Raw genomic sequence first — 27,575 nt, forward strand, 5'->3', positions numbered from 1 at the left:
AATCATTTAAAAAATTCCCAACCTCAAAACTCTTAATCCTCTCATCATCAATCTTTATAAGTCATCAAGCCCTGTCGACTTTTATTTCAAAATTATTTTGGCAATATTTCATTTACTTCAATATTACCATTACCAACCTAGTATAATTTACCCCTCCTCAAACGCTGGACGAAACTAACAGTTTTGTAGGTGGTGTCTCTCCTATCTACTAGCAGTACACATCACCATTACATCTCTTGGTTTAAAATGACTTTCCCTTTTCTATACACAGAGTCAAAGTTTGAACCTCCAGGAGTCACCTCCCCACTTGCTGAACTACAACATTAGACACAAAACACACTGGTTTGCATGATCTCATCACAAACATTACTTCTTGGTGGTATTTTTCATATATCTGAAGGAAATGGGAAGAAAATAAATAACAAAAAAAACTGTATTATATTTTTTTTCTGCAGTGTCTATAACAGCTATATGTTGATTGAACTTTTCAACAAGATAATTTAGGCATTTAGGTGTACAATACGATATGCTTTATAAGACCTGTGCCTTTATAAAATATAACAGAATCCAAGAAATCTGGATTGTAGTTCGGTAATGCCTAAGTGAGAGTAGGCAGTGACAATGATCCAATGACATACAAAGATATCCTTTGGATACAGAATGTGTATTTATAATAACTGCTTATAATATAATATTAGGTATTCTTTTATAAGTGGGATTTTTCTCTTAAATTCCTTGTATGTGTTAGAGATTCAATTTGTTACTCAAGCTGTGGGTTTATGGGATTTACATCTTTAAAACTAATTCCGGCATAATTTCACACCGAAGCCTTCTTGAAGTCAACCAGGACAACACCCAAAATAAATCTTCCCTTTGAGAATAAATGCTCCATGAAAATAATGAATACATCATTTAAACTTAAAGCATGATGTGCAAACCCATGCTCCACCCCAATCCTCCAAATGTCTCGAGTCTGTATTAATTTAACCTCACACATTCTCTATATTACTTATTCAGATGTGTTTCCTGAGTATCATTACTCTGAACAATTCAATTCCCTATATGAAATTCCCGGTTTTTACTCTGCTTGCTTCTCTGCCTGTATGATCTAAGATTCTTGCTCTTGAGTTGCCAGGCTCTCCTTATTTAATGCTAGCCTACCCACTTAATAAGTAGGCTCTAAAGTCTCTCATAGGACCTCTGTATTATCTCTTAAGTCACAATTGAGTTCCAATCATCATCCAACTTTCCATTAAAAATACTGACCCAACAAAACAAGAATAATATTCCTCTATATATTCAAATGTCTCCATGGTAGAAGTGATAAATACAAAGAGAATAGTATTTGTCCAATTTTTATAGCCTATCCTCAGTATCTCCACATTCATATGAAAACTTAACACCAAGTATAAGATCAACCAATGCACTTAATTGTGTCATATAGGTCAGTAAGTGCCAGAGGAGATCAAAGAGCAGTATCAATATCTGAGTCTGAGTCTAAGAATCATAATGAAGAGAATTCAATTCTTGCATTTTAAAGATGAGGAAAATCAGGTCACAAAAGCCACACAGGAAAAGCTTCAACAAAGATGAAATTTCAATAGACTGACTAGTAAGGAGGGAGAGAGAAATTCTTGAGGGCAAAGAAAAGCAAAAGAATAGAAGCAATTTGATTCAATAAACATTCATGGGAAGAAAGAATTAAGATCTGTATGTAGCTACTATGTGCAGGTACTGTGCTCAGTGCATTTCACGGGCTCTCATTCATCCTAACAAATAAGCTTTGGATTTATCATCTCCATTTTTTTTTTATAGCAGAGAACTCTGAGGCCTAGGGTGTCAAAATTAAAACAGAAACCCCTGGTCTATGTAAATCCAAAGCATATTCACTTTCTACATTCTTTTACCACAGTATATTTCTCTGCCCATTTTTTACATAATACTCAGTCCAGTATCTCTTCCACCTTTAAAACTTTCTTAACCTGCCTTTGGCCTCTTAGAAAATAACTTGATTCTAATGCCTTACCACTATCATTTTTCTAGAGTTAGGCTCTCAAGAATAAATAGAAGTGCCCTGGCCGGTTTGGCTCAGCAGTTAGAGCACTGGTCCACGGACCAGAGTCCTGGGTTCAGGTTCCCACTAAGGGCATGTATCTTGGTTGCAGTTCGTCCCTGATCTGGGTTGGGGTTGTGTGGGCAGCAACCAGTCGATGTGTCTCTCTCACATTGATGTTTCTCTCTTTTCCTCCCTCTTTCCCTCCCACTCCATCTGAAGATAAATGCAAAAAAATGTCCTCAGGTGAGGATATAAATAAATAAATACATAAATAAAAGCTATCAATCCAAGATAAGTTAATTTTTATACTTCTGACATAGATTCACATGAAACTACTACTCTCTTTTTATTTATTTATTTTTTAATCCTCACCCTTGGACATTTTTCCATTTTTTGTTCAGATAGAGCGGGAGGGAGAGAGAGGAAGAGAGAGAGAGAAACATCAATGTGAAGGGACACATCGAGTGGCCGCCACCCGCACGACCAACCAGGGCCGGAGACAAACTGCAACCGAGGTACGCGCCCTTGGCGGGAACCGAACCCGGGTTCTCTGTACCGCAGGCCGACGCTCCAACCGCTGAGCCAATCTGGCCAGGGCCTACTACTCTCTTTTTAAGGATGAGTTCTATTATCATGTCATCTATTTACACCTAAAACTGCTTCTATCATTGCAAAATAAAATGTCCCTTTAAACTATTAAAAATAAATATATGACGCCCAGAAAAGTAGACATCCAGTATGACATGCTCAGGAAATATTTGACACTAAAGGTTACTGAGTTACCTAGGTACCTCTCTGGCAAACATATTTATTCAGATGAGTACTTTCCATAAAGAACTCACCCATGGCTTATCCTCAGTAAAGAATGAGGTAATTATCCTGTCCTATACTTACCAGAAAAGCTGGGTATATACCTACCAAGGAAAAAGAAGGGCACTTTAACAGGAGTAAAAAAAGAAAAGCAGTATGGGGGAATAGGAAGAAGAAAAAAAATGTTGTGGGCGTCTAGGGTAGGGAGTTACATATACAGGTGTTGGTGGTCTTTCTTTTGTACCAGTAATTTATAAAATCAGCTTTGAAAACTAAAGACCACCTAAAAGCATACCCTGTTCCTTGGTCTAAACTTAAGAAAACAAGATAAATGCATAATATAGATTCTAAAATTTAGGCCAACCCTAGAAATATAAATGAACAATCTTAAATGTCATTTAGGAATACATGTCTGATTCACAAATCAGGCTTGAAAGGTAAGAAGGCTATCAAAAGGTTAAGACAGGATAGAAAGGAACATTCTATTCTGCATAGGGGGAAAAGCAGGAAGAAATAAAAATGATGGAAAGTAAGAAAATGTGGGGAAACAATAAATACTTTGATTGACAATATAGAAACCAGAAAGTCTTGAATGTCAGAGTGAGAAATAAGAAAATCATTGGTATATAAGATGGATTTATACCAATGGAGAAATGGGGCAAGACTCTAAAAGTTAATCCAACAACCCTTACTAAGTGCTATGTGCCAGGCATTTTGCTATATACCAAAAAAACAAAAACAAACAACAAAGATTCTTGGCAATCCCTGTACTCAAGAATTCAAAATCTAGTGAGATATATGCATAATCACATTATGTAACTATCACAAAATTTAATACAATAGCAATATGACTCAAGTGCTAAATATTTATACAAAAATAATTATTTGATGGGTAGGACTGGAAATTATCTTACAAGGGAGATACATTTGAGTCATGCCTTGAAAAATAAATACAATTTCCTTGGGTAGAGACAGAGAGATGGTGAGAAAAGTAACCAGGGCCTGATCTGGAAAGACCCAGTGAGACTGGAAGGGAGGAAAAAGACACTAAGCTAACAGTAAATGATGGAATTCTAAAGAAGACAAAATGAGCCGTGGCCAGTTTGGCTCAGCGGTTGGAGCGTTGGCTCATGGACCAGAGACCCGGGTTCGATTCCTGCTAGGGGCACGTAACTTGGTTGCAGTTAGTCCCCGGCCCGGGTTGGGGTTGTGTGGGTGGCGACCAGTCGATGTATCTCTCTCACATTGATGTCTCTCTCTCTCTCTTCCTCTCTCCCTCTCACTCTATCTAAAGATAAATGAAAAAAAAAAAGTCCTCCGACAAGGATTAAAAAAAAGAACACAAAATGAGTAAGAGCCAGCAATTACATTTCTATATATACACCCAACAGAATTCAAAAGATGTTTTCATGGAAAACTTGTACACAGATGTTCATAGCAGCATTATTTCTAGTTTCTCCATGGACAGCTCAAATGACCATCAATTGATAAACAAAATGTTGTATATCCATTCAATGAAATATTATTCAATCATAAAAAGGCATAAAGTTTTGATACATGCTATATAGCAAGGCTGAACCTTGAGTGAAAGAAGCCAATCACAAGAACTACATATTGTATGACTCTATATAAAATGTCCAGAATAGGCAAATCTATAGATAGAAAGTCGATTAGTGGTTGCCTTGGGCTGAGAGTTTTGGGGATGATAGAAAAGTGGTGACAATGGGCATGGATTCCTTTTTTGGAGTAATGAAAATGTTTTAGTATTAATATGATGATGGTTGCATAACTCTGAATAATCTAAAAAATAACACGGAATTGTACATTTTAAATTGGTAAATTACATGGTATATGAATTATATCTCACCAAAGCATTTGTTAAAAAAGAAAACCCTAGACCCTGGCCAGGTGGCTCAGTTGTTTAGAGTGTCATCCTCATGCACCAGGATTAGTGGACTGATCCCTGGTCAGGGCACATACAAGAGGCAACCAATGAATGCATGAATGGGTGGAACAACAAATTGATGTTTCTCTCTCTCTTCGTCTTCCTCTCTCTCTCTAAAATCAATCTTTTAAAAAAATGGTTTATTAACTTTTATTTATTTATTAATCTTTATTGATTTTTAGAGAGAGAAGAAGGGAGAGGAAGAGAGACAGATACATAGATAGATACATAGATGAGAGAGAACATCGAATGGCCGCCTCCTGCATGCCCCTAACTGGGGACTGGGCACACAACCTGGGCATGTGCCCTGACCAGGAATCGAACCGGCTACCTCTTGGTACATGGGTCGATGCTCAACCACTGAGCCACACTGGCTGACCAATCATTTAAACTAACAATTTAAAAAAATGTTTTACATACCATATGAAAATATAACTTTCTGAAAACCCTTTTTTTGGCCTGTTAAATATCAAAACTCTGTCGATTCTTCTATTTTAAATGAATAATTACAATTGATAAAAGTATCTTTATTAGAATGCCTGAACAACATAATAGTAGTAACCATCAGAAGAATTTGAAGTTACAGGTCCTTTCTAAAGCCATCCCAATTATTACTTATTAAACCAATTTCTCTGTTAGAGAGTGTGCTTCACTGACTCAAAGATCCTGATTTTTTTTTTTTAATTTGGGCAATACAAGATGTAGCTTTCAATTCATGGTTAAACAAAGTAAGAACTGCAAATTGAAAAACAATTTCATTTTCATTAAAATCAATTCAATGCCTTATTATTCAAAGGCATATGTTCATCAATACAAATAAACTTTCATTCTTAAAAGTTTCTATTTGAGGCTAAAAGCCTAAAATAGCGCCTAAGTTGCACCACAGTTCAGCTGCTAAGGAAAAGCTAAGTAATGCTTCCCATGACTAAATGGATTAATTCTTTAGCCCAAACACAATTACTGTTCTCCACACTGTTCCATTGAACATCTAAATAAGCATCCCAAAGCTTATTTCATTCAAAGGAAAGATCCGGACCAAAGAATAATCCCAATGTATGAAGTTTACATTTTGTGTAAAGTTTTTTTTTAAAGGGAAAAATCTGTAAGTGGTAATCAGGAAAAGAAATGAGTCCTTTTAGACAGGTGTAGGGGATGACATCTATTGACTAATAGATATCTTTGTTGAAGGAGTGCTATGCAGATTCCAGTAGATGTCTTTTTCTCAAACCAACTCATTTTTCTTACTCAGTTTCTGAATGTAGACTTTTCCATATTTGGCACACACATTAGCAGTGAAAGGAATAATTCTTTGAGAAATAGCCTGTTACATGAAAAGATTGTTCCTATTCTTGCTTTAAAAATTTCAACTTCAACCATGTATGAAAAAATGCTCTCTTATGACCATGCTTATTAAACATTTTATTCTCCAATATATTTTTAAATTAAAAAAATACACACCTGATCTAGTGGTGGGGGTCAGGGATGGGAGAGTGGGGAAAATAGGCAAACATGTAGCTGTAGTCAAATAATGCTCCATGACTCAAGGGGTAAAATGAAAGAAAACAGTTATTAATTTCAGATGAGGATTCTCTGACACTGACAAGTCATGTGATTGTAAGATGGGATATCTTTTTAATACTTGCTTTTATAGAGACGAGGTGACTGTCCACTGTGTTGGAGAAAGAAAGAGCACCTATATGAGGGAGTCTGAACTAAATAACCTGTAGTGTTTCTTCTGACTCAAAACTGGTCGTTCAACTTCCACTCTTTTTTATTTAAAGTTTTAAAATTAAAGTGGTGTTTCCACTTGCTTAATGTCCTTTGAAAGACTTCTACTGTCAAATTACTGTTGCAACATCAGTTGCTAAGAGAATGTTTAGCTCTTTATAACACTTTGCCTTTAACTAAAGGATTATTTACTGTTAGGAGGTTTTCTATTTACTGCTAGGAGGTAGTTCTGCCCCAAAAGACTTTCACAAACAATGCAAATATATTTTCACAAGATCAAGCTATTTTGCTTTTGTCTCCTAATGAAGGCTGAAATAATGGGAGAGCTTCCTCGCGCTGTTGGAAACTAGATTGCTGCAAGTGAGCAGGTGGGGTGGTCTATATAACCTTTATGTCATCAAGTTTTCAGGTTTTCCTCCATAGGGCAGAAATGAAAATAAAATGTTTAAATTCCTATCCAGTTTTGTCTAGTGATTATGTTCATCAATAGGGAGTTCAACAGCATGAACCCCACCTTTGACAACGCAGACATAATCGAATTAATGAAAAACTGGTTATTGGTGCCCTTTGGAATTCTAATTAGCCAGGTGGACAGCCAAGGCAGATAGCATTTGGGAGAAGTGGGGGAAGATTATTTTCCCAGTCAGAGTTTAAACTCTCAGAGAAGCACCCCTATATAATTCCTATCCACCCCTTTTAGCAGGAGCCTGAATAAATACAGTAATAAAACATAAAGGACAGAAAAGAAAAGAGAGGTTAAGAAGAAACAGACAAAATAAGAAAGAAGAGAAAAAAATATATAAGAAGGAAAATTTTCAATATACTTTTAAAAAATGCACTGGTGATGAGAAAAAAAAAAGGAAAACCTAATGTACTTCTAGTAAGTCAACAAACCAAAAGGAAACTTGCTAGAAAATGGACTGGAATCTTATGTCAAATTAGAAAGACATAAAAATAAGATAAAATTACGTTTTACATAGAAAAAGATGTATTTATCATAGTTCTCTGAAAAAGCAAAAATCCCAATAGCTTCCAGTGCCCACAATGTTTTCTAAACTTGCACTTTTAGTGTACCCATAAATCGACTAGTTTCCTCACGTGGGTTCTAACACGTGTACTCATACAACGTGAGGCATGAAATCAGAGTGAGAGGAAACTCATACCCTAGAGTTACAATTGTGTCACTTGTTCTATATTTTTTTGTGATTTGAAAAATGTATTAGGAGTTCCAGTCCCAGATAATATAGAATAAGCACACTCTACCCTGTCTGAATGCAGTATAAAACCTGGACAGAATGCATAAAACAGCTATTTAGGGCCCTGAAGACTAAACATTAGCTGGCAGATTAGGGAATATCAGCATTCTAATTATCACCAAACTGGTGGTGAATTTACTATGTTCTCTCTCCCCTTTGGTATCCTCTGCCCCAGACTCAACACAATAGAAACTTACAAGCAGGCACTTGGGCAGACAGAGGGAACTCCAGGGATAAGCCTTCTAGGTATATAGCTTGAGAATCAGGAACGGAGTCTCCTAGAGCTCAGAGTAGAGGAAAGTAATCAGGTTTGTGTTGTTTTCAACATTCTTTTGTAGCTCAGACGCCAAGCAATCTTGTGATGCAGTGGAGAAAGGGGCATCAGCAGCAATGAGGTTTGGAATCTAAACTCTGAGAGAGGAAACCTTTTTCAAGAGGACAGCATGGCCCTAGCCGGTTTGGCTCAACAGTTGGCCCGCGGACCAGAGAGTCCTGGGTTCGGTTCCTGCTAAGGGCACGTACCTCGGTTGCAGTTTGTCCCCAGTCCCAGTTGGGGTCGTGTGGGTGGCAGCCATTTGATGTGTCTCTCTCACATCCATGTTTCTTTCTCTTTCTTCCTCTCTCCCTCTTATCCTATCTGAAGATAAATGCAAAAATGTCCTCAGGTAAGGATAAAAAAAGGACAGCATGAATTCCCATTGCTTACTTTTTCCTCTCCATCTACCTACCTCTTTGTCCCACACATAGGCATAGTTGTGAGAAGTATACAGTCCTGGCCAAGTAGCTTACTTGGTTAAAGCATCATCCAGAAATGTCAATGCTGCACATTTGATCTCCAGTCAAGGCACATACAAGTATCAACCAGTGAACTCTGGTCGGTTTGGCTCAGCGATTAGAGCGTTGACCTGCAGGCCAGAATCCCGGGTTTGGTTCCCGCTAAGGGCACGTACCTCAGTTGCAGTTTGTCCCGGCCCTGGTTGGGGTCGTGTGGGTGGCAACCACTCTCGATGTGTCTCTCTTACATTGATGTTTCTCTCTCTCTGTCTCTCTGTCTCTCTTCCCCCTCTCTCTCTCCTGCTCTATCTGAGGATAAATGCAAAAATGTCCTCAGGTGAGGCTAAAAAAAAAAGAATCAACCAGTGAATGCATAAATAAGTGGAACAACAAATCTCTCTCTCACTCCCTCTCTCAAATCCATAAATAAAAAAACTATTAAAAAACAGAAGAAGTATGTAGCACAAGGGGATAACTAAATGGGAGGTCCAAGTAACCAAAAAATACCAGGGAGATTATAAACAGAGAGAAGCTCAGAAAAGCGATTCCATTAGTTATGAATTTTGGGGCTCACCTCTAAGCTGTGCATTCATGGAGCTGATGCTTAAATAAATAGCATACCAGAGACTTTGAGAAGTAAACTATGGGATAACCATCCAGTTTCTAGATTGGTCACTGTTTGGCATACATGCAGGTCAGATTCAAAGTGTACTGCAAAGGTTTCGTAAAGTGAACTGATATTAAAAACACAACCCATGGGAAGCTGGTTAGAACTTGTGGCCTGCAAGTTCTGATTGGCAGCGAAAACAAAAATATCAACATTTATCATAGGATTTAAACAAGACAGCATCACAATGTAATACTTAAATTGTCTAGGATATAGTCTAAAATAATTTGACACATGAAGAACCAGGAAAACCTCAATGTATAAGACAATTAACAGATGTCAACACTGAAATAACACAAAGGATGAATTTATCTGATGATATTTGACAAAGACTCTCAAAAGAAGCTAATATAAAAATGTTCCAACAAGAGCAAACACTCATAGAATGAATGGAAAGATGGAGAATCTTTTCAAAGGCCATGGCTGGTGTTGCTCAGTGGTTAGAGTGTTACCAGTGAGTCTCAAGTTCAATTCCTGGTCAAGGGCATGTACCTGTGTTGCAGGTTCAATCCCCAGCCTCACTGGAGCATATACAGAAGGCAACCAATCGATGTGTCTCTTACATCTATGTTTTTCTCTCTCTTCCTCCTCCCCTCTCCTTTCCATTATCTCTTAAAAAATCAATGGAAGCCCTGGCAGGTTTGGCTCAGCGGTTAGAGCGTCGGCCTGCGGTCCTGAGAGACCCGGGTTCGGTTCCCGCTAAGGGCATGTACCTCGGTTGCAGTTTGTCCCCGGCCCTGGTAGGTTGTGCGGGTGGCGGCCACTCGATGTGTCCCTTTCACGTCGATGTTTCTCTCTCTCTCTCTGTTCCTCTCTCTCCCTCCCACTCTACCTGAACAAAAAATGGAAAAATGTCCTCGGGTGAGGATAAAAAAAAAAAAATCAATGGAAAAAATATCCTCAAGTGAGAATTAACAACAAAAAAAATCTCTTCAAAGAAATAAAAGATACAAAGAAGAACCAAAAATAAAATTTAGAAACTGAAAAATAAAATAACCAAAATGAAAAGCCAATTGGACAGACTCAACAGCCAAATGAAAATAATAGAAGAAACAACCTGTAATCTTGAAGACAGATTAATAAAGAATATCTATTTTGGCCCGGCTGGTATGGCTCAGCAGTAGAGCAACAACCCATGTACCAAGAGGTCACTGATTCAAATCCCGGTCAGGACACATGCCCAGGCTGTGGGCCGGATCCCCAGTGGGGGGCATGCAGGAGGCAGCCAATCGATGTTCTCTCTCATCAATGTTTCTATCTCTCCATCTCCATTCCTCTCTCTCTAAAATCAATAAAGGAAAAAAATATTTTTTAAAGTATCTATTTTGAAAAAAGGGAAAAATATATATTTTTATAAAACCCAACCCTCATAGACTTGTGGGGAAATAACAAGAGATCTAATACTCATTTCACTGTAATTCAAACAGGAAAAGAGAGAGTGTGGTACAGAAAGAAGTATTTGAGGAAATAATGGCTGAAAATTCAAATTCTCTGCTTTATTTGCATTACTTACAGGGCAATAAAACTGAAATGACTTAAAGTTTTTCATCAGAAACCAGAGGCCAGAAGAAGTCGGACAACATTTTTAAGTGCTAACGGAAAAGAAATATTAACCCAGAATTCTATATTCAAGGAAAATATCCTTCAGGAATAAAGGTGAAATAAAGATATTTTCAGATGAAGGAAAACTAAGAGAATTCACTGCCAGCAAATCTGCTCTAAAAGAATAGCTAAAGGGAAATTCTTCAGAGAGAAGAAACATGACATGAGAATGAAACTTGAACATTAGGAATAAGAGAGGAACAACAGAAATATTAACCAACAGAAATAGTAATAGTCCTTCTTCTGCTAAATCTTTAAACTATGTTTGAAAACAGAAAGCAAACGGAATAAACATGTCTGATGGGGTTCCCATATATCTAGATATAATACATTAGACAAAAAATATATATTAAGCATCCCCAAACTCAAAATAGGGCAAAAAATAGTAAAACTACCACTTGCATCTTTTAAAGAAGGGCAACTGTGTGAAAAACCTGATTTCTATAGATCTTTAACAGCACAGCCATTTTCTTCATTTCTTTCTACTGATCCTCACTTTATCCAAAATAGAAACAATAACATCAAACAGCTTAGCTTGTAAGTACCTACTTGTGCATGATATTGTCAAGTCCACATGCTGAATAGATTCTTTGCCCTTTTTAGAAGTGTACAAGCTAGACTATTTAAATCCAACATAAAAGAATAAACAATTGAAGCAAAACAAATAAACAAATACTGAGCAATGATTTAAAGTAAAATACATGTATTGTGCCAGTAAAGTTTCTGTGTATTTGTTGTACACAAAGAAAGCACTGAGGAAGGTTGTGAGCCACTGCTGTTCTTACATTTTAGAATGACAAGCTATGCATGATAGAAAAATACACTTATTAACCTTTTGTAAATTAGAGCTCTTTTTAAGTGCCATACTGGAGCGAAGAAATTGTTCCATCTTATAAATCCCAGTTAGTTTACTGAGGAGGGGCATATTCAGACACACAGAAACAAATGTTTTGAAAAAAACCCTCCCAATGCCATAATGAAAGCTTAACCTTAGAAACAAATCATTTCATCTTTACTTCATCTTGTTAGGTCCTAAACAGTTTATTTTGGGCCTGCAGAAAAAATTCTTTGAATCTGTAAATAGTCTAAGAGTATAATTTTTGTTTAGTGTTAAGTAAACCTCATGATACTCTGTAATACTAATATATTATTAAAATTCAGGCAAACTTCAGTTACTGCCAACTGTCCTTGATTTGTTAGTAACACCCTAAAGATTAAATAGTATAATGTAATAAATCCTATTACAGTATATAATCTCTAAATTACATTCAAGAGGATAAAAATATACAGCATATTAATGAACTTTACATTTTCATAACACCCTTTATACTGAATATGTGAATCTAGTTACTTTGGATAAAAGTTTATGAAAATCCATCTCTCATAGTTATTAAATAAAATACGTTCTGCTCGTTCTTGGAATCAGTTACTTTGAAAATTATGTCAGCTTTAGAAGTGAATTAACCTTTTCCACTTCTCTTGCCCCAAATTTCAAGATTTATTTACATGCTATCCACAAGAGAGAGGACAGAAAGAGAAAGTTAAAGGGGTAAACATCTAAAAATAAACAAACATTAAACTAAGCATATATCATACAATATGTTTGGAACACATGTTTTACCCCGGAAAAAAATGACAGCAAAGTGGATTTAACAAAAAAAAATTCCTCCCAACCCCCAAATCCCACCATGAAAGCTCATTTTTCTGAGTAATGGTGAGGCAGAGGATGGGGTGGAGTACATGGAGTAGAGTAACACTACCTCCAAAATATTGTGTGTCAAAAAAAACATGTAACAGATGTACTGCATGAAATGTTAACCAAATTGGTTGAAATTATGAAAATGAGATACACAAATGGATTGAATGATGTCTCCTCCAAAAATGATATGTACAAGTTCTAACTTCCAGTACCTGTGAATATGACCTTATTTTAAAATACCTAATATAAAGAATACACCTACTTACTCAATCAGTTTAAAACTCTTTATGTGGACTCAAGGTCTGGGGAAATGGAAGGTACCTTAATACCACCCAGAGGCACAGAAAGAGAGCAACCTGGGATTAGATTCATGAAGCTGCTAGAAGCCTCTGGACCTGAATGTGTAATACCAATTATGCCACTGTTTTGCTAAGCTGATTTTGGGGAAAATTATCTCTTTGAGCCTGTTTCCCCATCTAATCAGTACAGTATTTGGTGAGAGCTATTTTGAGTATGAATTGAAATGATACAGGTACTTAATAAATGTTTCTTAAATCTGAAAAATAAGAACTCTTTATGCATAGGTCACTTTAACTTCAATTTTCACCAAGTTTATCCCCTTATGTTACTTTCCCTCTTAGGTACATCATGATGGAAATTTTTGTCTAGATATATTTATTCAGCCCTGGCCAGTATGGCTAGGTGGCCCACCGTACAGAGAGACCTGGGTTCGGTTCCCACTAAGGGCACATACTTCGGTTGCAGTTTGTTCCTGGCCCCGGTTGGGTCGTGTGGGTGGCAGCCAGTCAGTGTGTCTCTCTCACATCAATGTTTCTCTCTCTCTCTTCCTCCCTCTCTCCCTCCCACTCTATCTGAAGATGAATGCAAAAAGTGTCCACGGGTAAGGATAAAAAAATTTAAAAAAAGATATATTTATTCATGATTATTTCTCTACTTTTTAAAGATTTATTTGGCTATATGTAATAAAAACATCTAGTGGTGACAGTAAACAATAATAAAATTAGCTCTTAATTTATATAGAAGATGGCTGCTTCCTTAGGCTCTAACATACCAAAAATAAAATGAGAATTTCCCTTCTCGCCCATTACTACTTCAATGGCTCTCTAATATAAAACTACTGACAATCTAACATGAGACAAATAATTTCATATGCTAAAAAGTCATTACAACAGTAATTCAAAAAAAGTAAAGGATCATTTCATTTTCAAACTCAAAAATTGCTCAACTTGGCCTCATCTTTTCAATATTTTAAAATGAACCCTTCAGCTTTAGTTTATTTCCTTAAGGCAGAATTTCAGGTTGTTTGGGCCCAAGAGGTCTACTGTCCCAGGTCATTCTATTCAATGTAAGAAACCCACAAAACACAACCCAGATATTTATCAGTCCAAGAATCTGTTACTTGTATATGCTGTATATACAAATTGTCCCTTTAACAAACCAGATTCATACACCACTGAAATGAACTATACAATTTTAAACGAATCTGAGTATACCATGATAATTTAAATATAATGTCAAATCTAATTGCCTTCTTTAGAATATTAATATTATTTCCCTTCTAATACTAAGTACAAAAGAGAAGAATTCCAGATAGAGAGGTGTCAGGGGATTCAGGATGAGAAGAAACCAGGATAGTAGGAACAGGATCCTGCCAAGCACTAAGAATAAAAAAAATCAAACACTTGTTCTCTTAACTCTGGCATATTTTAAAAAAATGCTTGTTCCCTTGATAAAAGCCAATAATGGGAATTTGGAAAACTGCTATTAAGGACTGAAAAAAACAGGGAACAACTTATTTTATCAATGATCCAAAACACTGTCTGAATCTTCAGATGACAAAGACTAAGTTGATTCCTAGATCCTAGATGTTATCAATTCAGTTAACAACATTAAACACATTAAGTCGCTACATAAGATCTGACACAAAAGCACTCTAATAAATGTTAGCTGAACTGATGTGAACTACAGAAGGCTTCTGAAATTTACCAAATAACATGTACAACACAAATGTGAATGTCAGTATCATACATTCTGCTGAAAGATTAATTTGAGTACCTATTCCTGTAGTTACAAAACACATCTGGAATAACACATAATTATAATACAAATACAATGCAATAAAAGCCTAATATCTAACTTACACTGGGTAGGGAAAGAGGAGGCTCTCAAGGCAAGAGAAAGAATTAGGCTTGAATTTACAAAACTACCAGAGAGTGAAGAGGGGGCCAGGTAAAGAGTAGAAGGTAACAGCACTGTGGTTAAGTGTGTGAGAGCAAGACTGCCTGGGTTGAAATGAATTAATCCATATAAAGTGCTCAGAAAAGTACAATGAATATTTGCTGTGACCTGCATGGCTAGTCGAACCAGACCTGAGGAGGGGCGACAGGAAACTGAGAACACCACAGAGACTAAGAAAGACACAGAGACATTCTAGAGAGAAAAGCTGGGGCCAGGTGGGGCACTGCTCTCTGATGGAGAAACAGTGATCCCGACCGAGCTAGCTCAGCCAGTTTATTATATAGCCAATTGAGGGGGGGGGGGAGTTTAAAAGCTTCATTGTTCTCAAACATTAAATGTTTCCCTCAGCCTCTGAGCTCAAGGTCCAGATTGTAGATACATTCTTGCTCACAGCTTAGGATGCTTCTGTGTGGGCCTTGCCAGCACACAGGAAGAACAAGAGATCTTGGGCAGAATGTTCCTGCGTGGGCTTTGCCTGCACACAGGATCAACAAGTGGCCTTGGGACTAAGGGTTCCTGGGCAAGACCGACTGTGTGAACACCACCGGGCCTCTTCCCTTATATTGGAAGCTCCTGGGCGAGTTTGTGCAAACACCACAGGAATAAGAGACCTTGGCTCAGCTGCCCTCCACAAATATTAGTACTGAAACTGTACTCATACTTGCCCAGTAACCTGAAGTAAATTATTGTTGGGTTGAATCATATAAAATTGCCATTTGAATATTGACAATTTTTTAATGGTTCGATTGAATATAAAAGAGTTGTGAAACTAAGTTGCTAAGAACATCTAGGGGACCCAAGCCCTTAAAAACTAGAGACAACCCAGCAATGTAATCACATAGCAGCTCTAAAAAATAAAACTGAAGGAAAGGGATTTCTGCAGCAGATTCAAAAAAAAACCACAATTTCAAATAATAAAGCATACAATTCAGTATAACTGGCCTCTAAAGCAACCAATACTTTATAGTGGATTGATTTTGAAAGCTAAACTAATATTTTATATTCAAGTACCTATCCTCTCTCCCCTAAGTTACAAAATGAATGTTCTCAGAATTTCAAAAGGAACATGTTATAATTATTTATTAAATTTTTAAAAATGCCTAATTTTGATTAAACATTTACAAAATTAATGCTTATTTATAAGGTTTATTTTATTTTTTCCATCACCATTTATTCCCTCTATGCCCTCTTCCACCTCTACCCTGCCCCCACAATCACGACACTGTTGTCAATGTCCATGAGTTTTCTCTCTTTTTTTTTTCCTCACCCGAGGACATTTTCCTTTTTTTTGTTCAGGTAGTGTGGGAGGAGAGAGAGAGAGAGAGAGAGAGAGAGAGAGAGAGAGAGAGAGAGAGAGAGAGAGAGAAAACAACCAACCAGGGCCATGGACAAACTGCAGCCGAAGTACGCGCCCTTAGCGGGAACCGAACCCGGGTCTCTCTGGACCCTAGGCCAACGCTCTAACCGTTGAGCCAAACCAGCCAGGGCTCTTTTTTGTTTTTTGCTTGATCTCTCCATGCCCTTCACCAGAGCTGTCTGACTGTTCTCTATCTGTGAGTCTTGATTCTATTTTGCCTGGTAGTCCCATTTGTTCATTAAATTCCACATAGGAATGTAATTTTTTTACTGCAAAAAAAAAAAAGCTAAAAGTTTTTAATCAACATTATTTTAGATATTAAAATTCATAAATATCTATATTGATTTTATTATAAAATTATTTATTTTCCTATATATTTCCAGCAAGATAAATTTTTAAAATTTAACATTGTATTTATAATCTACCTTAAAGTTTGTCAATCTCTGAAACTGAAAAAAGTATACTAAAACCTCAAAACACGACTGTACAATTCCAAGATAGCCTGATATTGCACAAGGCTATCATCTTATACTCCCATTCATCTTTTCAATTTCTACAACCTAACTATGGATTTTTTTTTTAAATATATATTTTTATTTTTATTTTATTTTTTATTTTTATTCCTCACCCGAGGACATTTTTCTATTTATTATCAGACAGAGTGGGAGGGAGAAAGAGAGAGACAGAGAGAAACGTTGATGTGATAGAGCCACATCGACTGGTTGCCTCCCACACGACCCAGCCAGGGCCGGGGATGAACCATAACTGAGGTACATAGCCTTGACTAGAATGGAACCAGTGACTCATTGGTCAGCGGGCCAATGCTCTAACCACTGAGCAAAACCGGCCAGGGTTTTTTTTATTGATTTTTAGAGAGAGAGGAAGAGAGGGAGAGAGAGACAGAAACATCGATGAGAGAACATCGATTGGTTGCCTCTTACATACCTCCCACTGGGGACTGGGCCCACAACCTGGGCATGTACTCTGACTGGGAACCTCTTGGTGCATGGGTCAATGCTCAACCATTGAGCCACACTGGCTGATCCTAACTATGGATCTTTAAATGATATGTAAAACATGAGTAGAATAATGCTAATATAATAATATAACATTTAGAGAAAATATACCTCTATGATAAATACATCAGATTAGTCATATAATTCTCTCTCTCTAAACCAGCAAAAAATAAAAATTAAATTAAATTTTAAAAATATATATATATATTTACCCCCACCCTTTTTTAAACTGAGGAATAATTCACATATCATAAAAAAACAAAAACAAACAAACAAAAAACCACACCAAAAAAAAACCCTTTTAAAGTATACAATTCAGTGGCTTTTAATATATTCATAAAAGTGTACAACCATGACCATTATTTAATTCTGGCACATCTTCCATAAACCCCATACCCAACAGAATGACTCCCCATTCCTATCTCCTCCCAGCCCCTGATAACTAATATCTACTTTCTATCTGTATGAATTTGCCTCTTGTATATTTCACATAAATGAAATAAAAAAATTTGTAGCCTTTTGTCCCTAGCTTCTTGCACTTCACATACTGTTTTGGAGGTTTATGCATGCTGTAGCACATATCAGTGCTTCATGTTTTTTAATGACTGACTAATATTCCACTGTAAGAATAATCAGTATTCCCGCCTTTACCTTTGGGGGATACGTAACAAGACCCCCAGATAATGCCTGAAACCACAGATAGTATCAAACCCTATATATACTATGTCTTGTCCTATATTTAATCACACACACACACACACACACCCCCCTATGATAAAGTTTAATTTATAAATTAGGTACAGTAAGAGATTAATAATGACTACTAATAAAATATAACAAGTATAACAATAAACTGTAATAAAAGTTATATGAATGTGGTGTCTCTCTCACTCTCTCTCTGATAACCGAGATGGCTACTAAGAGACTATGTGGTCGATAGATATGCTAGACAAAGTAATGATTCACGTCCCAGGCAGAATGGAATGGGATAGTACAAAATTCCATCGTGCTACTCAGAACAGTGCACAATTTAAAATTTATGATTGCTTATTTTTGAAAAATTTCATTTAATGGTTTTGGACCACAGTTGACTGTGGATAACTGTAACTGTGAAAAGTGAACCATATATGATAAAGTTTTGTTTTGTTTTTTATCCTCACCCGAGGACATTCTTCCATTTTTTGTTCAGGTAGAGTGGGAGGGAGAGAGAGGAAGAAAGAGAGAGAGAGAGAAACATCAACATGAAAGGGACACATCAAGTGGCTGCCAGCCGCATGACATACCAGGGCCGGGGACAAACCTCAACCAAGGTACATGCCCTTAGTGGGAACGAAACCCGGGTCTCTCTGGACAGCAGGCCGACGCTCCAACAGCTGAGCCAAACTGGCCAGGGCCATATATGATAAAGGTTTAAGTTAAAGTAAACAACAGTGGCACCACTAGCAGGTCTCTGAAGACCCTAAAGACCTCGATATAATTTCTAATAGTAGTATCTTCTTCTTTAGGTATAGATTGCTCTTCTGAGTTCATTCTTTTACATTAAATATCTTCTGAACAAGTGATATAGAAAAAAATCTCATCTAGCTTTTGCAAACCATGAATAAGCAGAAAAAACAAACATAACAAAAAAAGAAGCTACAACATAAAGGATTCTAAGTTTTTTTATGTTGACCTCACCTGGCTTTTAAAAAAAATTACATATCTCAAACCAAAGAACTTATATGCACATATGCATAACCAATGAACACAGACAACAATACTGCGGGGTAAGGGGCAAGATAAGGAAGAAGGTGTCAATGGGGGGAAAAGGAGAAACATCTGTATCAAAAATAAATAAATAAATTTTTAAAAATCTACATATCTCACATTTGACTTAAATATTTAAAAAGATTAAAGTCATTTATTACAATGATAAAAATACAAATTTTTAATAGAAGTACATACCAAATATATATGGTTATAATTACATATTTGTACATTTTACAGTTTGAGCTATTCTCCTAAATTACTATGGCAAGCATTTCTGCTAAATATTTAGGATTAACGTGATGGATCTGAAAAGAATCAACCCCCAAATATTTAATTTTGTAAACAGAACAACCAAATTCATCCAAAATGTCCAAACTGGCAACACTGATTGGAGGTTAAAATTTACCCTATATGTTTGGGAGCAAAGAATGATTTTCTTAACTAGCTGATTAAAAGTATTTGCTATAGATCGCCTCGAACATATCCTTGAAAAATACAGACTATAAAGTTTTGATTTAAATTATATAAAGTGTGGTCAGGAACCCCTAAATGTTATAAATTGAAAACAATAGTTTATAACATGTCAATTCGTAACCTTCCAGTCAAAATAATGCAATATTATTCCTCCACGAACAAATGACATGTTCAGAATACTCTACCAAAATAAATACAGCATTGAAAGTAAATTTTTAAAGGCAGTATTTTTTAGATTGTGAAGCTATATCAATTTTTTAAAAACAAATACTGTTTTACTATACTAAATATACTAAAGAACATTGAATTGTGCTGCTGTTTTACTAGTGTTGAAATTTTTTTACATCTATTCTTTAAATTCAACTTTACTTACAATTAGAAAAATTAACAGGAATAATGACTTTCTTTTTTTTATAGGACATTTATAGAATTCTGTATCTAAAGGGAAGTTTTCATTTTAAAAAGAGACAAACTAGTATTCTATAATCTCTCTTTGCTACAATTTTAAACTATATATTTAAACCAATTAAATCTAGTTTGTTGCATTTGAAGAATATCCAATATGCCCTGGGTCTAATATTTAGTTCAAATTCAATAAATATTCATTAAGTGGTCTACTACATGCCTAACACTATGCTAAGCATTGGGGGGGGGGGAGGAATAAACATTTGATTTTCTCTATCTTTCTCCACATTGTCCTTATGGCTGGCCCACACATATAATCACTTGAAGAAAGATGCCAGCAGGAGAGTATTACCTACCTTCATTTACTACACACTTGGCTTAAATTTATACACATGGACTCTAAACTCAGAATTCAAATAAATATCAACTATAAAAAAGAATTCATAAGAATCTGTTTTTTTCTTCCCCCTGTAGGGCACTCATCACTGAGGGGTAAAATTTTTCTCGTATGCATCATGAAGGAAGATCCTTTTTCCACGTTGTTGGCAAAACTGTCAATCATCTTGATGAGCAGCAAATAAATGAATGCCCAATGATGGGATTCTATATTATCCTTAAAAAAGAAATCCATCAACTAAACATCAACAGGTAAATGTTTATACTCGACAGCCATCAATTTCAACTATCCATGCAAAAAGACAGGTGAGCTGGACTGGTAAACCTCGAAATTAGAGAAGTATTAATCGTCTGCTTCCAGCCAATATAAACAGATGTTATTTTTAAACAGGCAAAATCATCTCTTCCACTGAAATTTATTTGCAGCAGATAATGTTCTGTTACATTTTTAATCAAGCAGATGAAGTTACATTTAAATTGAAAATCTGCTTCACTCAACTAATCAGGCAAGTAAAATTCAGAGATGATTGAATGGCATTACACAGCACACTATTACGGCAGGTAAATTGGGAAATTTACCTGTCACACCACACAGGGTATTGTTCAACCACTGCATCTGCAACTTAGAAGCAAAGCGCTAAGACAAAAAGGGAAAAGCATGTTAAACAAACTTATAAATCCATCATATTTTATGAAAACATTATTAAGTCTGCCAGCAAAAAAAAAATTAATAAATATTTTTTTTAAAAGGAAAAAAACACACACCACCTCTCAGGGAATCAATGAAGATTTACATGGTTATGCTTATCTGTTGCATGTAAATAGCATGCCTGGTTATTTTGAAGATCAAGATACATCCCAAGCTAAGGAAAAAAAGTAAACATTACATATCACAGCAAAAGGCAGAGAAACAATGATCACATACTATCAAGAATATGATGGTCAAACACAAGACAGGTTATAAAAAACATTTTATCAAGAAGTAGCAGATAAAACAAGCAACATTACACTACTTGGCAAAATGAAATGACTAGGACTTCATTCATCAGTACAGATAATTGATTTCATATACAACAAAAATACCACGTATAAGAAATTGCCAATTTACTCTATTTATAAAGAGCCCAGTTCATTCGAGTCACTTGTAGTTCTCTGTAAAATTAGAATGTTAACATTTCTAACATGTCTTCAAAATTTACTTTCACAGATATCCAAAAAAAATCTAACAGCTATTTCCATTGTTTCCACTGAAACCCAACATTTACTTTCACTGCTTAATATCTACAAACTCAAATGATTTTGCTGCAAAAGCTGAACTTAATATCACTGCTTACAACATTGTGAATCATTCCAACATCATGTACCAATACCAAGTTACATCTTTTATAACTTATTTATAATATAGTTTAATTTCATCCTCACAACTTTAAAAATACAGGGTGGGGCAAAAGATTTACAGTTGTGAGTACACAAAACAGAGTTTATTCCTGTATTATTATTTATTAATTACTATCTTACTTTCCATATGGAACAAGTATAAACCTACTTTTGCCCCACTCTGTATATAGGCTCATGTGCCTTTCTCTTTTCTTTCCTTCTCCTTTTCCTGTTTCCTTCCTTCCTTCTTTTAGTTTTACCTTCTCTTTCTTTTTTGGGAAGATAAGGTGGGGATGTCAGGGTTGAAACAGTATATAACACTGAAATGTGCTCTAAATTATGAACACATAATTTTACTGTTTTACTCTTAATGTGGTGTAAACTCACCCTGATTTTCCATTAGAAGTGATGAATTTGGCCTGATATATACATACCCTGTCATGGGGTTAGTTAATACAGCTAGCTAGACATCGTACACTCATCAGCATGGTGTCTTAACTATCAAGGCATCATTTTCAGTAAATTACTTGTTAGGGTTAGAACAGTTTAAGGTTTACAGAAAAATAGTGAAGATTGTACAGAATTCCTACATGCCCCAAACCCAGTTTCCCTTCATTAGTAATATCTTACATTAGTATGGTAGATTTGTCAATTTTAATGAACTATTATTGATTCTTTATTAATAACTAACATCCATACTTTATTTTTACTTAATGTTCTTTTATCTGTATCAGGATCCCATCCAGGATAGTATATTACATTTAGTTGTCAGGTCCCCTTAGGCTCCTCTGGGCTGTGACAGTTTCTTAAACTTTCCTTGTTTTTGATGACCATGCCAGACTTGAGGAGTACTGATCAGGTCATTTTATAGAATGTCCCACAATTGGGATTTATGCTTTTCTCAAGTCTAGGCTGGAGTTACGGGTTTTTGGGAGGAAGACACGGAGATAAAGTGACATTCTCATCACATAATCTCGTGTAAATGTTATCAACATGACTTGTCAATGATGATGACAGCCTTGATCACCTGTCTTATCACTGTGTTTAAATTTAGTCTCAGTCTTCACAAACACTGCATTTATACTTTTCAAAACTCCATAATAATATACTACTATTCTTCACTGTTGAAGATGACTATTTTAACAATTACTATTTAGATGTGACTCACAGGGAGAAAAAAAAATCCATTTGTGTTTCCCATACTGCACAAAGATTAGTCTTTGAGTTGCTACAATGATTTTTCCAAGTCTGAACACATTTCTGGCCTGACTCTTTGCTTTCAAAGTTGGTCTAAAACAGAGGTACTCAACTTGGGCTGACCATTAGAATCATAAGGAGGAGTTTTAAATATATTGTTACCCATGCTCCAATTTAATCAGAATTCTTGGGTACCAGTTTTTAAAAACTCTCTAGGTTATCTGATACAGAGCCAGGGTAGAGAACCACTGTCCAAGGCCCCAGCTCTGGATTGACTGTAGCAATGCAAGCTGATGTGTCTTCCCAGTTACAGCATTCATAACTTTGCTATACTATTTGGGGTTTATATCCTTATGTCTCTACAATTCTTCCTGTAAAATGGCTTGGGCTTAAAAGAACTCTATATAAGTCAATGACACTGCAATGCTATTTAAACACTAGTAGATTAAACATAGTCACAGGCAGAAGACAGTGACTAACATTTAGAAATATTACTGATGAAAGTATGCATACTCCAAGGCGAAAACTTCAAGGCTGGATACTAAACCACCAACATAAAAACATTTTAAATTTCCCAAAACACAGTGATAGACTATTGTTTAAACCCTGGTGCTCACTTCTGCACTGAAGCAACAGTCTATGGGGTGACTGAGTTCTGAGGCTAACTCAATAAAAGGTTATTTAACCCATAAGGCTAAAGCAATATTCACCTGACGATTATGAAATTGCCATTTTCAACCATTACCTCAATTTCATATAATTCAATCTAATATTCAACATTTTCAATAAAAAAAAATAACACTTAAATAGAACTAAAAGAATATTTTTAAAATTTTGTTTAATATTAAATATTTGCATCTGGTGGAAAGGCTGGACAGATAGATGGTCTGTCACGTCAGACAATTAATTCCATTTACCCATAATGAAAGGGATCAAACAGTTTTGTGAGAGAGAGGGACAGAACTAGAAGAGGGGTGGAACTAGCAGAAGCAGAGAGGTAGTTGGGAATCAAAAGAAATGAAAGTGTCCCAGCGGTTAGAGCGTCGGCCTGTGGTCCAGAGAGACCCAGGTTCAGTTCCTGCTAAGGGCATGTACTTCGGTTGCAGTTTGTCCCCGGCCCTGGTTGGGTTGTGTGGGTGGCGGCCACTCGATAGTCCCTTTCACGTCGATGTTTCTCTCTCTCTCTCTCTCTCTCTCTCTCTCTCTCTCTCTCTCTCTTCCTCTCTCCCTCCCACTCTATCTGAACAAAAAAAAAATGGAAAAATGTCCTTGGGTAAGGATAAAAGAAATGAAAACTAGAGCTGTCAAACAGAAAAATGAACAAGAGTCCTTAGTTCAGAGATGCAATTCCATGACAGATACGGATGTGTGTTGTTCAATGTTTAAAGAGAGAAGATAACTTTAAAGAGTGAGGACTTTTATATATTCCCATCATGAAATGATAAGAAAACAGGCAGGATCAGGTACCCTGACTATATCCAGTAAACTACAGGATCAGATATTCTTAAGGTTATTATATTGACTCTCATGAAAAATAATTTGTTTTCCTAGACAGTGAATACTCTGAGCCCTTCAATAGTGCCATAAACAAAGATTAGGGAAAATAATCTTCTCTCTCCTTTTTCCCTGACAGAAATCGTCAACTATTAGGAGTGGCATAAGAAAGAATCAACTTAAATATAAATATCCTTCAACATATACTTATTATAAACATTCTTTATCCAAATGATCAATTATGAACCATTTCTCTATTTTCTATGGATTTATTCCTTGAGGTAATAATTTATAGTCTGCTTTTTTAGTTAAGATAACCATTTTCCAATATTAACCCCCCAAAACCCAATGTATAAACATTTCTGCTGACTCACACAATATTCCATGAAATAGATGCATAATCAATATCTAATTATTCCATTTTTGCTGGATATTTTTCCTTCCTTCCTTCCTTCCTTCCTTCCTTCCTTCCTTCCTTCCTTCCTTCCTTCCTTCCTTCCTTCTATCCTCACCCAAGGATATTTTTTCTATTTATCTTCTGACAGAGAGAGGGAGAGAGAGAAAAACATGGATGTGAGAGGGACACATTGACTGGTTGCCTCCCGCAGGACCCCAACCAGGGACTGAACTGCAACCGAGGTATGTGCCCTTGGCCAGAATCGAACCCACGAATCGAATCCACAACTTTTCAGTCCGTGGGCCGATGCTCTAGCCACTGAGCCTAACTGGCCAGGGCATAAGCACATCCTGTGTACTAACACAGTACTAGTAGGACTTGAAATTATATAGCTACTATGGAAAAGTTTGGCAGTTTCTTTAAAAATTAAACATACAGCCCTGGCCGGTTTGGCTTAGCAGTTATACTATTTTTACTTGTCTCTACCTGATTATAAATTCCTTGACAGAATAGATGGTATCTTCTTTACCTGTATACCTCCAATTCCTTGCATATAGTAGTTGTTCAATAAATGGTTACTGAATTAATGAAAAGATAAATATGCAAATACTGTTAAAACAGTTTCATCCATATGTGTTACAACTGATTTTCCTGAGTGACTAGAGAAATATACCACTGACACATTTAGGACACTGTAGTGTAAGACCAATTTAAGAGGAAAGACAGTAAGTTGAGCTGAGCTTGTGAAGACTATAAGACATCCAAATGGAGCAATCCAAAGGCCTCATTGGAGGGTCATGACTGGTAATACAAACTTTGCAATCTTCTGTATAGAAATGGTACTTGAAATGGTGAGAATAAGAAAGAGAAAGGCAAACCAGTGAAAACAACACATACACATCCCTTGTTTTCTGCGTATTTTCCCTCTAATTTTCCTTTTGTTCTTCAGTTGACAATCTGATAGATACAGAAGGCACATTAGAACGTGAGGCATAAGGCCCATAAAGCATAAGTATCATTTATCATTAAACAACTATATACAAATGTCTTTTATTTAATAAATTTTGTAATCAACTAGATGACATCACCCACAAAGAAAGGAAATGGCAACTTACTGGTATGATTTAAAAGATAATGGAAAAGTATCTACCGCAAAATATTTTTTTCCCACCTAAAACATTCATTCCTGTGAGTCAAATATAAATATTATTGGAAAAGGTTTACCACTTAAGCCATTATAAGCTAAGACATTGGTAGAGCTTATTAGTCATTAGTCTATGGAACTCATAGTCTGTAGAACTCAAAGTCCTCTGATTGAGGAACAAATAGCTTCAGCAGGCAAAAAAAAAACAACCAGAGTTCTCTCAAGAGGATACCACAAAGAGACTTATATTAACTTCATAATTTTGTGTATTACTGAAATTCAAACCCATTAAATGCAGCCTTTACAACATGCTAACAACTCAGCAGCAATAGAAAATGGCAGAGCTGTACTCCACCAACTGATTCTCTCCACTATAGGCAATCTACCTCCATTCCATTTCTACGAACTACATATGAAATATTTTAGCATATATCTTAAAAATGACGACTGTTTCCTAAATAACTGTACTTTCAATATCATCAAATAACATTAGATTGGGACTTCCAGTCAAGATGGCAGCATAGGTAACCGCGGTATCCGTCCTCCCACAACCACATCAAAGTTACAACTAAACTACAGAACAACCATCATTCAAAACCGCCTGAAATCAAGCTGAATGGAAGTCCTACAACTACGAAATTAAAGCAGCAGCCACATGCAGACTGGTAGGAGGGGCGGAGGCACAAGGGGCGGGGCAACGGGCTGGTCCCACAGCCAAGTGTGGCGGATAAAAATCAGGAGGACACCTCGGCTGGGAAGGTCCTTCCTGAGGACTGAGGGGTCCCCGTCCCACACCAGGTGCCCCGCTCAGGGTTCCAGTGCCAGGAAGAGAGTCCCCATAACTTCTGGTTGGAAAAACCAGCAGGAACTGAGGCTCAGGGAAGCTGAGGCGGCTGGAGCCTCAGGCAGCTCCCTAAAGGGCCCCTGCACGGACTTATCGGACTCTCTCCCTCTAAGCTTGGAGGGGAGGCAGCTCGAGGGGCACCAGAGACACACAGGGAAGAACTGAGCTGTTTGGCACTGGAGCGAGGGCTGGTGAGGGGGCTTTCTCGGGGACAAATGTACTGTCAGAGGCCTTTGTTCCTTTGGTGAGCCCTTCCCGGGGACGGCAGACAATCGCCATATCTGGGACTCCAGCAACCTGGCTCACACTGGTAGCCCCACCCTGGTGACTCCCTGAAGCCCCACCCCACCCCACCCCACCCAACTTTCAAGCCCACCCAAGCTGTTGCCACTTGCTAAACCATAGGATTGGCCTGTCTTGGATCCTGCTTCAGGTTTTTCCTAAATTCTTTCAAACAAGCAGCATCTGGTCTCAGCGAGCCCCATACCTCTCATTAAGTAATACACAGAAACAAACACAGGGAGGCAGCCAAAATGAGGAGACAAAGAAACAGGTCCCAAATGAAAGAACAGAACAAAACCCCAAGAAAAGAACTAAGCGAAAGGGAGATAAGCAACCTAACAGATGCTGAGTTCAAAATACTGCTTATAAGGATGCTCAATGAACTTAGTGAGAACCTCAGTGAACTTAGGGAGGGCCTCAAGAGCGTAAAAAAGGACCAGTCAGAAATCATGGATATACAGTTAGAATTGAAGGAGGCATTAACTGAAATAAAAAATAATTTACACAGCTTCAATACTAGAGTACGTAAATCCAAGGAGCAAACCATCGATTTGGAATATAAGGAAGCAAAAAATGCCCAATCAGAACAGCAAAAAGAAAAAAGAATCCAAAAAAATGAGGATAGTGCAAGGAGCCTCTGGGACAAC

At 36.7% G+C, this 27,575-nt stretch overlaps 1 protein-coding gene and 1 long non-coding RNA gene across 4 annotated transcripts in view; both read right to left on the reverse strand.

Annotated features, from left to right (window-relative positions):
- The window catches only part of LOC118629260, a 32,237-nt gene extending 11,502 nt beyond the window's left edge, over window positions 1-20,735 (reverse strand). The window contains exon 1 of one of the 2 annotated variants that reach the window (XR_004959460.1): window positions 20,154-20,735. This is a non-coding gene — a long non-coding RNA (uncharacterized LOC118629260). Of the gene's footprint in view, window positions 1-7,992; window positions 8,298-20,153 lie in introns of those variants that run through there. The other variant, XR_004959461.1, reaches the window with a different exon arrangement.
- Window positions 1-27,575, reverse strand: part of ZCCHC7 (zinc finger CCHC-type containing 7) — a 219,474-nt gene that overhangs the window by 150,523 nt on the left and 41,376 nt on the right. The window lies entirely within an intron of this gene.

This window comes from Molossus molossus, unplaced genomic scaffold, assembly GCF_014108415.1.
Source record: "Molossus molossus isolate mMolMol1 unplaced genomic scaffold, mMolMol1.p scaffold_m16_p_14, whole genome shotgun sequence".
NCBI classification, from domain to species: Eukaryota; Metazoa; Chordata; class Mammalia; order Chiroptera; family Molossidae; genus Molossus; species Molossus molossus.